The 15,667-nt window shown below is 38.5% G+C and overlaps 1 protein-coding gene and 1 pseudogene across 1 annotated transcript in view; one reads left to right on the top strand and one right to left on the bottom strand.

Annotated features, from left to right (window-relative positions):
- LOC138076171 (phospholipid-transporting ATPase ABCA3-like) overlaps positions 1 to 15,667 on the top strand; it is a 253,186-nt gene that overhangs the window by 193,383 nt on the left and 44,136 nt on the right. The gene's annotated exons all lie outside the window — the stretch shown is intronic.
- Positions 5,276 to 6,136, bottom strand: LOC138075525 (small ribosomal subunit protein uS2-like; annotated as a pseudogene).

The following is a 15,667-nucleotide window of genomic DNA, read 5'->3' as shown; positions in this document are numbered from 1 at the left end:
GAAGAAAGTAGGGATAACTTCTAAGCCATTCAGGTATGACCTAAATCAATCCCTTGTGATTACATAGTAGAGGTGATTAATAGATTCAAGAGATTAGACCTGATAGAAGGAGTACCTGAAGAATTATAATGGAGGTTCATAGCATTGTACAGGAGGCAGTGATGAAAACCATCCCCCCCAAAAAAGAAATGTAAGAAAGCAAAGTGGTTGTCTGAGGAGACTTTACAGATAGCTGAGGAGCAAAGAGAAGTGAAAGGCAAAGGAGAAAGAGAAAGAAATATTCAACTGAATGCTGAGTTCCAGAGAATAGCAAGAAGAGATAAGAAGGCCTTCCTAAATGAACAATGCAAAGAAATAGAGGAAAATCACAGAATGGGAAAGACTACAGATCTCTTCAAGAAAACTGGAGATATCAAGGAAACATCTCATGCAAGGATGGGCACGATAAAGGACAGAAACAGTAATGACCTAACACAAGAGGAAGAGATTAAGAAGAGGTAGCAAGAGTGCACAGAAGAACTATACCAAAAAGGTCTTAATGACTGGGATAACCATGATGGTGTGGTCACTCATTTAGAGCCAGACATCCTGCACTGTGAAGTCAAGTGGGCCTTAAAAAGCATTAGTACAAACAAAGTTGGTGGAGGTAATGAAATTTCACCTGAGCTATTTAAAATTCTAAAAGATGATGCTGTTAAAGTGCTGCACTCAGTACGTCAACAAATTTGTAAAACACGACAGTGGCCACAGGACTGGAAAAATTCAGTTTTCATCCCAATCTCAAAGAAGGGTAATGCCAAAAAAATGTTCAAACTACCATACAACTGTGCTCACTTCACAAGCTAGTAAGGTTATGCTCAAAATCCTTCAAGCTAAGCTTTAGCAGTACGTGAACCTAGAACTTTCAGATGTACAACTGGATTTCAAAGAGGCAGAAGAATCAGAGATCAGATCGCCAACATTTCTTGAATCACGGAGAAAGCAAGGGAGTTCCAGAAAAACATCTTCTACTTCATTGACTACACTAAAGCTTTTGACTGTGTGGGTCACAACAAACTTTGGAAAATTCTTCAAGAGATGGGACTACCAGATCACCTTACCTGTCTCTGAGAAACCTGTATGCAGATCAAGAAGCAACAAGTTCTGTTGAACTGTATGCAGTCCAAGAACAGGACATGGAACAATGAACTGGCTCAAAATTGGGAAAGGAGTGCATCAGGGCTGTATATTGTCACCCTGCTTATTTAACCTATATGCAGAGTACATCATGTGAAATCCTGGGCTGGATGAAACACAAGCTGGAGTCAAGACTGCTGGAGAAATATCAACAACCTCAGATATGCAGATGATACCACACTGATGACAGAAAGTGAAGAGGAACTAGAGCCTTTTGGTGAAGGTGAAAGAGGAGAGTGAAAAAGCTGCTAAAGACTCAACATTCAAAAAACTAAGACCACGACAACCAGTCCCATCATTTCATGGCAAATAAAAGTGGAAACAGTGACAGACTTTATTTTCTTGGTCTCCAAAATCACTGTAGAAAGTGACTGCAGTCATGAGTTTAAAAGACACTTGCTCCTTGGAAGGAAATCTATGACAATCCTAGACAGTGTATTAAAAGACAGAGACATCACTTTGCTAACAAAGCTCCATATAGTCAAAGCTATGTTTTTTCCAGTAGTCATGTAAGTATGTGAGAGTTTGGACCACAAAGAAGACTGAGCACTGAAGAACTGATGCTTTCCAACTGTGGTGGTGAAGTCCTTTGGACTACAAGGAAATCAAACCAATCAATCCTAAAGGAAATCAACTCTGAATATTCCTTGGAAGGACTGATGCTTAAGCTCCAATACTTTGGCCACTTGATGCGAAATGCCAGCTCTCACTGCAAAAGACCCTGATGCTTGGAAAGACTGAAGGCAAAAGAAGGAGGTGGCAGAGTCTAGAAAAGGACTCTGATAAAGCCATAGTTCCTGCATCTGAGGCAGTCCATGTCCCTGCACACTTGGTGCTGCCAGGGTCCCTGCAACCCAAGCAGCTGCACCACCTTCATGCTCAGTCATCACTGGGGCAGAGCTGCCACAGGCTAGAAAAAGCCCTAGTAGCACCATATCTCCAGTGACAATAGCTGCCAGTGCTCCTGCATAGCTGGCATTGCCAGGGTCCCCATGATCCAAGCAACTGCACCACTTCCAAGCATAATCTTCACTGGGACAGAGCTGCCAGAGGCTAGAAAAAATCCTGCATCTGTGCACATGGGGTCACTTTGATCATATCCAACTCTGAGATCCTGTGGACTGTGGCCTTCCAGGCTTCTCTGTCCAGGGATTCTCCAGGCAGGAATACTGGAGTGGGTTGCCATGCCCTTCTAGAGCATGATATTTCCTGCTGCCCTAACCACTGGCTCCTCTGAGTACCTAGTGATGCCTGGGCCACTGCCACCCAAGCATCTGTGCCACCTCCACACCTGGCCCACACTCTGGCAGACCCAAATCCTCCAGAGCAGCCTCAGGAACAAACCCCAGTGGACGATCCACAGGCAGAGGTGAAGACAAAACCACAAGTGAAACCCAGGGGCAGTGTGGCTAAGGAAGAGGACCCAAAACCTTCCCACCAGCTGTACAAGCTGCAGATTGAATCCACATGATCAACTAGGCTGACTCTGTGTCTATGGAATATATAAAAGGACAATGAGAGTTCTCACAAAAGAAAACACACTAGTTCTAACAGCTGTGAAAATTGAAGACAAGAACAGGTAGGAGCAAGACCAGATTAGAGTCTGAGCTGCCCCCACAGCAGGTCCAGAGACCAGTCCAGTACCAGACAGCATCCTAGAGAGTCAAAGTGGACTGTGACTCCTAGCGAGGAAAAGGATGCTGACAGCAGAGACTCAAGAAAAACAGTTATTATTCTAATATTTTGACTTGTTCTGTGGTTGATTCTGGATACTTTTTTCTTTTTTTCCTTTCCTTTTTTCCCCCTGTTGCTGTAGTTGTCAATTTCATTTGTTCTATTAAATCTATTTAAGTTTTTGAAAAATTTTTTAATCACACATATTTATTTCTGTTATGTACGTCTGCCTCTATATTAGCCTTATAAGATTCTGTGGGTTTTTCTTTTTTTCTTTTTTCTCTTTTCTTTTAAATTTAAATTTTTTAATTTTTTTGATTTCCTATTTTTCCTACATTTATTTCTTTGTTTGCTTTTCCTACTGTTCTTTTCCCACTGCAGTTAACCTTTAATATACATAAATCTTCTTTATTTACCTCTTTTTAACTTTGCATTTCTATTCTTTCTTTTTCTCACTATATTTTCATTGTTTTCATTGCTTTAGTCCCCAGTTGGCACCTTGCTTTAGTTTTGTTTTCCAGTTTGTGCTTTAGTTAGTTTTGCTCTTAACTGATGGATATCATTTTAGATTTCCTTTGTTCACCAGGTCAATCTATTGTCCTTTTTTTTTTTTTCTTTTGGACTGTTTTGCTTTTGCTTATGGGTATATATGTATGTGTGTATATTCCATTATTTTAGCTATTGTTTGCTTGATTTTGCAATTGTCACTTGTCTAAAGTGTGACTTTTGTTTCTCACCTTTGGGTATTTGTTTTAATCCCATTTAATGCCATAACAAACCACCTGTGGAATCTCCATTCCCAGCCAGAGATCAGGCCCTGAGCCTTTGGAGTGGGAGCACTGACTCCAAGACCCTAAACTACCTAAGAACTCCTAACACTAGAGCATATCAAATAGTAAGAACTCCCACAAAGGCAACCACTTTTATACAAGACCCAGCATAGCCCAACTGCCAGTAGCACCTTGTGCAGGACACCTCATCCAAACAACAAACAAGACAAAAATACAAACCCAATCATCAGCAGGCAGGATTACCACCTCATTCAGTCCTGCCCATAAGAGGAAAAAGAAAAAAAAAAAACACTCACCTCCTCCCACCAGAGCACAAATACAAATCACACCCTACATGAAGTTTACACAAACCACTAGACCAAACTTACAAGGACAGAAACCAAAAGGAAGAAAGAATTCAAACTCGAAACCTGGGAAAAGGAGACTTCAAACACGATAAGTTAAAAAAAATATTGAAAAGGCAGAGAAATACTGCACAATGAAGGAAGAACCTAGAAGCATACAAGTCCAAGTAAATGAAGAAGAAATAGGCAAACTACCTGAAAAAGAATTCAGAATAATAATAGTCAAGATGATCCAAAACCTCGAAAATACAATGGAGAAAATGCAAGAATCAATTAACAAAGACATAGAAGAAATAAAGAATGAACATACAGAGACAAACAGCACAATTATTAAAATTAATAATACTCAGGAAGGAATCAATACCAGAGAACAATACAGAGGTTACTTAAAAAACTAAAAATAGAGCTACCATGTGATGCAATTTTTAAAGGGATTTTTTTTTAGTTTTCCCTTTCTGATATTTCATTGTTAGTGCAAATAAATAGAACCAATTTCTGTATGTTAATCTTATATCCTTCTACCTTGCTGAAATTGTTTATCAGTTCTAATAGTTTTTCTGTGGAGTCTTCAGGGTTTTCTATATATAGTATCCTGTCATCTGCATATCCTTCATGGCAAATAGATAGGGAAACAGTGGAAACAGTGTCAGACTTTATTTTTCTGGGCTCCAAAGTCACTGCAGATGGTGATTGCAGTCATGAAATTAAAAGATGCTTGCTCCTTGGAAGGAAAGTTATGACCAACCTAGAGAGCATATTAAAAAGCAGACACATTACTTTGTCAACAAAGGTCCATCTAGTCAAGGCTACAGTTTTTCCAATGGTCATGTATAGATGTGAGAGTTAGACTGTAAAGAAAGCTGAGCACTGAAGAATTGATGCTTTTGAACTGTGGTGTTGGAGAAGACTCTTGAGAGTTCCTTGGACTGCAAGGAGAAACAACCAGTCCATTCTAAAGGAGATCAGTCCTGGGTGTTCATTGGAGGGACTGATGGTGAAGCTGAAACTCCAATACTTTGGCCACCTGATGTGGAGAGCATCAACCTGGTTGGCAGATTTTTCTCTTTCTTCTTTCAAAATTTCTCTTTAATGTTTGACAATTTGATTATAATGTATCTTGGTCTGGATCTCTTTGGTTTATCTTTTTGGCTTTCTTTCACCTTCCTTGATTTAGTTTTCCTTCCTCCAGTTTTGGACATTCTCAGACTTTTTTTTTCTTTCTTTCTTTCCTTTTCTTTTTTTGAAATTGCTTATTTCCCAACATCCTTATTCCATTTTCTATGAAAGAGTCTACGGGAGAATAGCTTCAGTGGTAGTTCCTACCCATTCAGTGACCTGAGCATTGGCAGTTGCAGACCGGTCTGTAATGCAGGCTGAGTGCTCCAGTTTTCAGTAGGAAGCTTCTGAGTAAGCATGGAGGGCGCCTTCAGACTAGTCTGCAACCTAGGGCTGAGTAGCAATAAATTTGGAAGCTGAAGCAATCCATTCGTCTTGAAATTTCTCCATGCTTACATCCATTTCAGAAGTGGCCTGCTTTTGCTTTTCAGTCTCTTCAAAAATTTTGAAAAGTAGAGATCAGACATGATCTTCATGCCTTCAAGTTTTCATAGGAGCTGGTACGTGCATGCACAGAACTTCCTGGGACAGCATCCATAGAGTGAACTCCCTTGTTACATATATGGTAATATCTGCAGAGTGGAAAGGAGAGTCTGTGTTACAAAGAGCAATAGTAAGTAGGCTAATATGAGATACCTCTGGAGGAGCTGGTGGTAAGCCCTGGGATTAGCAACCACCAGAAGTCATAGCTCCTTGCAGGCTGCCTGAATCTGGTTAGGGAATGTTCCAGGAGTGAAACAGCCAGGAATAGAAGTGGATGCAGTGGCAGCAACTTTACCACATCTTGCTGACCAGTATTCCTGGAGGATATGACTGTGATATCAGCCGGGTTTTCAAGGCAACAATGGCATGAGCTGCCAGCAGAAACTTCTCCCAGGTTCTCTTCAGATTTATGATGTAGATGTTATCACTTTTTCTTTGTAGATTAATTGTTCCATTTGAAAGTTACAGTTGATGCCCCCTAAGTAAGTTCCTGCTCCAAGGAATTTGACGTCATACACCTCTTTCTTGCTGGGCATCAAGGGCTCCAGACATGATGGAAGTTTTCCTTTAATTTATGACAAGAACCCAGAACAATGCACCCCTCTCTGGGTAGCAAAGAATGGCCAACCATTATTCTTCTGAGTGAACTTTCTGTCCCTTCCTTTCTCTCTTAGCTTTTTCAGACTCCCATAATACAGACATTGGTACACTTGATTGTAACCCATAAGTTCCTAAAACTACCTTCCCTCTTTTCTATTCTTTTTTAAACATTTTGCTCCTCTGGACTGAATGATTTCCCTTTCCTGTCTTTGAATTAACTGGTACTTTTTTCCACTCAATCTAGTCTGCTGTTTATTTTCTCTATTGAAATATTCAGTTCATTTACTGTATTCTTCACCTCTATAAAGAGGTTTTTGCTTAGTTGTTGTTATTGTTGTTCAGCTGCTAAGTCATGTCTGACTCTTTGAGATGCCGTGGACTGCAGCATGCCAGGCATCCTTGTTCTTTACTATCTCCTGGAGTTTGTTCAAACTCATGTCCATTGAGTTGGTGATGCCATCCAACATTCCCATCCTTTGTTTCCTCCTTCTCCTCCTGCCCTCAATCTTTCCCAGCATCAGCGTCTTTTCCAGTGAATCAGCTCTTCACATCAGGTGGCCAAAGTATTAGAGGTTCAGCTTCAGCATCAGTCCCGCCAGTGAATATTTGGGATTGATTTTTTTTAATATATTTTACAGTAGTTTTACATATTTTTTTCTCTTTGTTGAAATTCTCACTTTCTTCATACATTGCTCTCCTGACCTCTTCAGGCATCTTTATGACCACAATTTTGACTTCTCTGTCACATAAACTATTTATCTCCATCCCAATAGGGTCAGTTTTCTGATGTTTATCTTTTTCTTTTGTTTGTTCTTTTATTTCTCTCTTCATTTTCCTCAAATGTTCATATCGGTTTTTATACTTTAAATATAACAGCCATCTCTCCTAGTCTTGACAGACTGGCCTCATGTAGGAGATGATCCTTGCCCATCAGCCTGATTAAAGATTCTTAAGTGCCTCTCAAATCTTTCTTTTTGTCCAAATTGCCATCTTTGTTCTCAGTGGCCCCCGGGAGATTATGGTATGCCAAGTTCCACTGGTGCCCTGAAGGAGAGGAAATGTGCACATGCACGAACTCCTAGGAAACTACTAAATTGCCTGCCCTGTCAGCTCCTAGATGAAACCTAATTGGAAGCCCAAACTTCAGGCAACAGCTAGGAATGATGTGGCATTGTATATACTGTTTATGCTCCTAATATTCTGCTAATTTCCTGCACAGTCACCTCCCAGGTGCAGACTAGGTAGAAACATGATTCTCAAGCAGCAGCTTGAAAAATATGCAGTCTAACCCTTTCCAGGAAGAATCTGAAGTATTTTTACCTGCTCCTTCTACACTGAACCTGGGGAACAAGTGTTTATAACCAGGGCAAGTGCTTACATACTAGTTTAAGAATGACTTCTTTGCTTCATATAGTCCTGGGGACACACAAATGCCAAGCTCCTTTCAGTCTCATGAGTGAGTGAGTGAGTGAAGTCACTCAGTCGTGTCCATTCTTTGTGACCCCATGAACTGTAGCCCACCAGGCTCCTCCATCCATGGGATTTTCCCGGCAAGAATACTAGAGTGGGTTGCCATTTCCTTCTCCAGGAGATCTTCCCGACCCAGGGATTGAACCCAGGTCTCCCACATTGTAGGCAGACGCTTTACCGTCTGAGCCGATTTGGGAGCTGGACTTTCAATTGGAAGCCATAGAAGTTGGGACGTTAGGTGTGTGGTCTAAAATCTTCACTCCTCAGGAAGAAACTGGGATTTGGAATACATCCAAGTTGTAATCCAAGGATGGAGTTTATTTCGTTAGTGTGTCTCAGCTTTTCCAACCTATTGTGTTGTGAGTATTTCCTGTCACTCAGAGTATAAGAATCTCTCAACTATGTAGCTGTTTATTCAGTGCATCTGTGAAGAAAGGGAAAGTCAGAATCCTCCTATTTCTTTCTGACATCACTTTCTGTCACCATCTTTCTGACATCACTTCAACATTTTATATTTTTAAAAGTCATTTCCTTTCCTGTGATGTCTTTTCATATTCTTTACACATTTTAAATTATTGACATTTTTCTTTATTTCTTTTATTTCTTCATATGTTATTAATCTCTGTAATATGAGTTCCAATATATTTTATGTGCCTCTTGACTTTGCTTACATTGTTTTTGTCCTGCAGAAACTTCTAAGTAGGTAAATATATATCAATCTTCTCGTTCATGGCCACTTGAATATGTCACTGGTATAGTAAAACTCTAGCTAAAATCAGGGGAAACATACCTGTAGTCAAACAAATTCAGGTTTATTTACCTTGCTGCAGCAAAGGGAAATGCACAACAGAAGAACTGAAGGGCTCTAAGTAAGAAGGGAAGGGATTGTTACAGGATTTGAGCTTCTGCTGGAGATTAGAAAGAAATAGAGATTAGAAGCTGCAGAAACGAGGGGAAATCTGGTATTTTCAAACAGAAGTAGGAAGATTAAAGCAAAGTAACAGATGCCATTGTCAAAATAAAAGCACCAGTTACATATGCTAGTCAGAAAGTTGTTCAATTATTTTTGTGATTGGAGACTATCCTTGTCTCTGTCTTATTTCAGACATAGTCATGGAGCTGTAATTCTATCTTGTTCCACAACAGTTAAGGAGTTGCCTTGTCTAATTGTTATTTATGATCTATGAGAATTGTTTATGTTGTGCCTAGGATATTGTGTATCCAACAATGATTTCTTTTTAGATGAATCATGTAAATAAATTAGCCATTTATTTTCATTTTTGAGTGTTTTTAAGAACGAGTATTACATTTTATCAAATGCTTTTTCGATATCCATGGAGAAGGTCTTACTATTTTCTTCTTATATCTGTTAATAGGATAAATTATATATATATATATATCTTCTAATATTAATTCATTATTGCATCCTAGAATAAACTCTAGTTGCTCAAAAGGCATCAGGTTTCAGGAGGCTGCTGGATTTCTATGTATTTTTTTTAGGAGTTTGCAATAATATTCAGAAGTGAGATTAAAACTTTTATATCCAGCAAAAATATCCTCTAAAAGTGAAGGCATTTTTATTGGTAATATCCCCCAAACTGGAAACAATCCAAATGTTCCTTCATAGGTGAATGGATAAACAAATTGTGGTATAAGAATGCAATGGAATACTACCCAGCAGTACAATGGACTAACTATGGATGCATGCAACAATATGGATGAAGCTCAAAGCAACTATGCCAAGTGAAAAAAGTTGGATTAAAGATATATATGCTATATGATTCCTTTTACATGAAATTCTTTCTAAAACTTTAATTCAGTGACAGAAAGTACATCAGTCATTATCTGAAGAGTAGGGGGGTAAGGAGGAGTGGGAGGCAGAGATTACAAAGGGATACACAAAAACTGTTGGAGGTGTTGGATACACTGACTATCTTGACTATGGTGATGGTTTCACAGTTTGTATGTTTATCAAAGTTATCACATTGTTCAGTTTAAATATGTGCAATGTATTTTACATCAATTATACATTAACAAAACTGTTAACAGAATATGGTGGTGAGTGGTAACAAAATATAACCTTTTTCAGAGAAAAAAATATATTATTTCTTACTACCAGCACACTCTTGCTAAAGGAAATACTAAAGCATTTACAGAATAAGAAATGCCAACCGACTCCAATATTCTTGCCTGGAAAGTCCCATGGATAGAGGAGCCTGGTGGGCTATAGTCCATGAGGTCACCAGAGTCAGACACGACTGAACAATTGAGCATGAAACATTTACACTTCAAGAATACAAAAATTGATCCATGACAAAAGGCATTCAATTTAGAAAGAGGAATGAAAAGAAAATAAAAGTTATAAACATATGAATAAATGTCAATGTACTTTTTTAAAATAATATTAATGAGAATTATAAAATAGAATTGATACATATGGCAATGCCCAGATACAAGTTCCAAATGTTGTAAATGAAGTTAAAATGTTCTTATTTGTACAGTCTGATTTGTACAGTCTAGAAGTAAACTAGATGATTCATTTTTTTCTTTTGATTTATTAATTTGACTATAACATATGACTTTATGTTATAATAATTTGACTACTTTATGCTATAATATTAAACAAAACAAAACTTTACAATGACTATTACTACAGTCAGAAGACTGTAACTACATGGTTTTCATCAGAAAAACATAGTTTAAAATTTTAGGTGTTTAAGAATACAGTCTCAAAATTTATAAAACAAAAAAGGAGGAGAATTCAAGGAGAAACAGATACTTATATGATTATAGTAGCTAATTTTAACATACTTCTTTCTTACCATAGTAGAACAAAGACATTAAAAATCATTAATGTAGACTATTTTAAAAGAAATATTAACAGGCTTAATCTAAAGACATATATAAACATTGTACCCAACAAAGGAAAAATAATGCTATTTTTTCATTCAAAGAATATTTATTTAGATGAACTGATTATATGTTAGATGAAAACAAGGCTCAATAAATTCCAAAGATTTTAAAAGACATGTGAATGCATATTTATAAAAGATACCATTTGTACATCAGTTCAGTTCAGTTCAGTCGCTCAGTCGTGTCCGACTCTTCGCAACCCCATGAATCGCAGCACGCCACGCCTCCCTGTCCATCACCAACTCCCGGAGTTCACTCAAACTCATGTCCATCAAGCCGGTGATGCCATCCAACCATCTCATCCTCTGTTGTCCCCTTCTCCTCCTGCCCCCAATTCCTCCCAGCATCAAGGTCTTTTCCAGTGAGTCAACTCTTCGCATGAGGTGGCCAAAGTACTGGAGTTTCAGCCTCAGCATCATTCCTTCCAAAGAAATCCCAGGGCTGATCTCCTTTAGAATGGACTGGTTGGATCTCCTTGCAGTCCAAGGGACTCTCAAGAGTCTTCTCCAACACCACAGTTCAAAAGCATCAATTCTTCGGTGCTCAGCTTTCTTCACAATCCAACTCTCACATCCATACATGACTACTGGAAAAACCATAGCCTTGACAACCTAAGCCTTTATCAATACCAGGAAAAAAATAAAAGGAGAATCAGCCTTATTATAAAACAAGTTGGAATGCTAGCCTAAAAGCATCAAAGATGACAAGAGGGGCACTAATGCTAAAAGGTAACATGTATAAGGGAAATGAAAAAGTTACAAATAGTTTTTGCACCAAATGACACAGAAACAACCTCCCTAAGGCAGAAAATATAGGAGATCTGAAAAGAAAAACAAGTAATATTGGATGGGTCAAAAGGTTCACTGGGCTAGTAAGATGGCTCTAGTAGTGCTTAGTTGTCTTTAACTTCATTCAAAAGACTTTTATTAGATTGTACTGTGACAGCTATCATATCAGTGTGCATTTTATTTTTATTTTTTAAAATTCATTTATTTTAATTGGAGGCTAATTTCTTTAAGATATTGTGGTGGTTTTCGCCATACATTGACATGAATCAGCCACGGGTGTATATGTGTCCCTCCATCCTGACCCCCTCTCTCATCCCATCCCTCTGGGTTGTCCCAGAGCACCAGCTTTGGGTCCCCTGCCTCACGCATTGAATTTTCACTGGTCATCAATTTTACATATGGTAATATACATTGAATATATACTGAATATATAATATTCAGTGCTATTCTCTCATATTGTCCCACCCTAGCCTTCTCCCACAGAGTCCAAAGGTCTGTTCTTAACATCTGTGTCTCTTTTGCTATCTTGCATATAGGGTCAGCATCACCATCTTTCTAAATTCCATATATATGCATTAATACACTGTATTGGTGTTTCTCTTTCTGGCTTACTTCACTCTGTATAATAGGCTCCAGTTTCATCCACTTTATTAGAACTGACTCAAATGTGTTCTTTTTTATAGCTGAGTAATATTCCATTATGTATATGTACCACAACTTCCTTATCCATTTGTCTGCCAATGGACATCTAGGTTGCTTCCATATCCTAGGTATTGGAAACAGTGCTGCAATGAACTTTGGGGTACATGTGACTCTTTCAGTTCTAGTTTCCTAGGTGTATATGCCCAGCATTTGGATTGCTGGATCATATGGCACTTCTATCTCTGGTTTTTTAAGGAATCTCCACACTGTTCTGCATAGCAGCTGTGCTAGTTTGCATTTTCACCAACAGTGTAAGAGGGTTCCCTTTTCTCCACACCCTCTCCAGCATTTATTGTTTGTAGATTTTGTGATAGCAGCCATTCTGATTGGCCTGAGATGGTACCTCATTGTGGTTTTGATTTGCATTTCTCTGATAATGAGTGACGTTGAACATCTTTTCATGTGTTTGTTAGCCATCTGTATGTCTTCTTTGGAGAAATGTCTGTTTGATTTTTTTGGCCCATTTTTGGATTGAGTCGTTTATTTTTCTGGTATTGAGCTGCATGAGTTGCTTGTTTTTAGAGATGAATTCTTTGTCAGTTGCTTCATTTGCTATTATTTTCTCCCATTCTGAAGGCTGCCTTTTCACCTTGCTTATAGTTTCCTTCGTTGTGTAAAAGCTTTTAAGTTTAATTAGGTCCCATTTGTTTATTTTTATTTCCATCACTCTGGCAGGTGGGTCATAAAGGATCTTGCTGTATTTATGTCAGAGAGTGTTCTGCCTATGTTTTCCTCTAAGAGTTTTATAATTTCTGGTCTTACATGTAGATCTTTAATCCATTTTGAGTTTATTTTTGTGTATAGTGTTAGAAAGTATTCTAGTTTCATTCTTTTACAGGTGGTTGACCAGTTTTCTCAGCACCAGTTGTTAAAGAGATTGTCTTTCCTCCACTGTATATTTTTGCCTTTTTTGTAAAAGATAAGGTGTCCATAGGTGCGTGGGCTTATCACTAGGCTTTCTATTTTGTTCCACTGATCTATATTTCTGTCTTTGTGTCAGTACCATACTGTGTTGATGACTGTAGCTTTGTAGTATAGTCTGAAGTCAGGCAGGTTGATTCCTCCAGTTCCATTAGTCTTTCTTAAGATTGCTTTGGCTATTCGAGGATTTTGTGTTTCCATATGAAAATTTAAATTATTTGTTCTAGTTCTGTGAAAAATACCTTTGGTGGCTTGATAGTGATTGCACTGAATCTATTGATTGCTTTGGGTAGTATAGTCATTTTCACTATCTTGATTCTTCCAATCCAGGAACATGGTATATTTCTCCATCTACTTGTATCATCTTTGATTTCTCTCACCAGTGTTTTATCATTTTAGATAGATAGATAGATAGATCTTTTGTCTCTTTAGGTAAATTTATTCCTAAGAATTTTATTCTTTTCATTGCAATAGTGAATGGGATTTTTTTCCTTAATTTCTCTTTCTGTTTTCTCATTGTTAGTGTATAGAATGCAAGGGATTTCTGTGTATTAATTTTATATCCTGAAACTTTACTATATTCATTGATTGCTGCTGCTGCTACTTAGTCACTTCAGTCATGTCTGACTCTGTGTGACCCCATGGACTGCAGCCCTCCATGCTCCTCCATCCATGGGACTCTCCAGTCAAGAATACTGGAGTGGGTTGCCATTTCCTTCTCTATATTCATTGATTAGCTCTAGTAATTTTTTGGTGGTGTCTTTAGGATTTTCCATGTAGAGGATCATGTCATCTGCAAACAGTGAAAGTTTCACTTCTTTTCCAATCTGGATTCCTTTTATTTCTTTTCCTTCTCAGTGCATTTTAAAAAAACAAAAACTTTTCAGAATTGGTGAATTTTTGTATAGCTACTTTAATATTGAAGAAGGAAGAAAAAAGGAATATTTTTAGCATAATTTTCTTTGTTATTTCAAGAAAAGTAAAAACACTACTGAAATGCAAGAAAAGATTTGTGCAGTGTATGAAGTGCTATGATTGATCAAATGTGTCAGAACTTCTGGTTCAGTATGGCAGAGTGAAAGGAAGTGCACTCATCTTCCCCTGCCAGAGCACTAAAATCACAACTAGCTGTTGAACAACCATAGACAGGAGAATGCTTTGTTGTTGTTCAGCCACTCAGTCGTGTCTGACTTTTTGCCACCCCATGGACTGCAGTATACCAGACATCCCTGTCCTTCACTATCTCCTCGAGTTTGCTGAAACTCACGTCCATTCAATTGGTGATGCCATCCAAACATCTCATCCTCTGTCACCACCTTCTCCTCCTTCCCTCAGTCTGTCCCAGCATCAGGGTCTTTTCCAATGAGTCAGCTCTTTGTATCACGTGGTCAAAGTATTTGAGCTTCACCTGAAGCATCAATCTCACCAATGAATATTCAGGGTTGATTTCCTTTAGGATCGACTGGTTTGATGTCCTTGTTGTCCAAGGGACTCTCAGGAGTCTTCTCCAACACCACAGTTCAAAAGCATCAGTCATTTGGCATTTAGCCTTCTTTATGGTCCAACTCTTACCATCATTACATGACTACTGGAAAAACCATAGCTTTCACTACATGGACCTTTGTCAGAAAAGTGATGTCTCTGCTTTTTAATATTCTAAGTTTGTCATAGTTTTTCTTCCAAAGAGCAAGCGTCTTTTAATTTCATGGCTGCAGTCATGCTTGCAGTGATTTGGAGCTCAAGAAAAAATAAAATCTGTCACTGTTTGCACTTTTTCCCCATCTATTTGACTTGAAGTGATATGACCAGATGCCATGATCCTAGGTTTTTAATGTTGAGTTTCAAGCCAGCTTTTTCAAGCTCCTCTTTCACCTTCATCAAGAGGTTCTTTAATGCCTCTTCACTTTTTGCCATTAGGGTGGTATCATCTGCATGTTTAAGATTATTCATATTTCTCCCAACAACCTTGATTCCAGCTTGTGATTCATCCAGCCTAGCATTTTGCATGATGTACTCTTCATAAAAGTTAAATAAGCACAGAGACAATATACAGCCTTGACATATTCTTTTCCCAGTTTTGAACCAGACTGCTATTCCATGTCCACTTCTCACTGTTGCCTCTTGACCTGCATACAGGTTTTTCAGGAGGCAGGTAAGGTGGTCTGGTATTCCCATCTCTTTAAGAATTTACCACAGCTTGTTGTGATCCATAGTCAAAGGCTTTAGCATAGTCATTGAAGCAGATGTAGATGTTTTTCCAGAACTCTCTTGCATTTTCTAATATCCAATGGATGTTGGCAATTTCATCTCTGGTTCCTCTGCCTTTTCTGTATACAGCTTGTACATCTGGAAGTTCTTGGTTCACCTACTGCTAAACCAAGCTTGAAGGATTTTGAGCATCACCTTGCTAGCTTGTGAGATGAGTGCAATTGTGGGGTAGTTTGAACATTCTTTGGCATTGCCCTTCTTTGGGATTAGAATGAAAACTGACCTTTTTCAGTCCTGTGGCCACTGCTGAGTTTTCCAAATTTGCAGGCATATTGAGTGCAGCACTTTCACAGCAGCATCTTTTCAGATTTGAAGTAGCTCAGCTGAAATCCCATCACCTCCACTAGCTTTGTTCTTAATAATGCTTCCAAAGGCCCACTTGACTTTGCACTCTAGATTGTCTGGTTCTAGGTAAATGCCG

This window comes from Capricornis sumatraensis, chromosome 3 (assembly GCF_032405125.1).
Source record: "Capricornis sumatraensis isolate serow.1 chromosome 3, serow.2, whole genome shotgun sequence".
NCBI lineage: Eukaryota > Metazoa > Chordata > Mammalia > Artiodactyla > Bovidae > Capricornis > Capricornis sumatraensis.
Note: the sequence above shows the minus strand (reverse complement) of the source record. Positions and strands in the feature narration are given on the sequence as shown.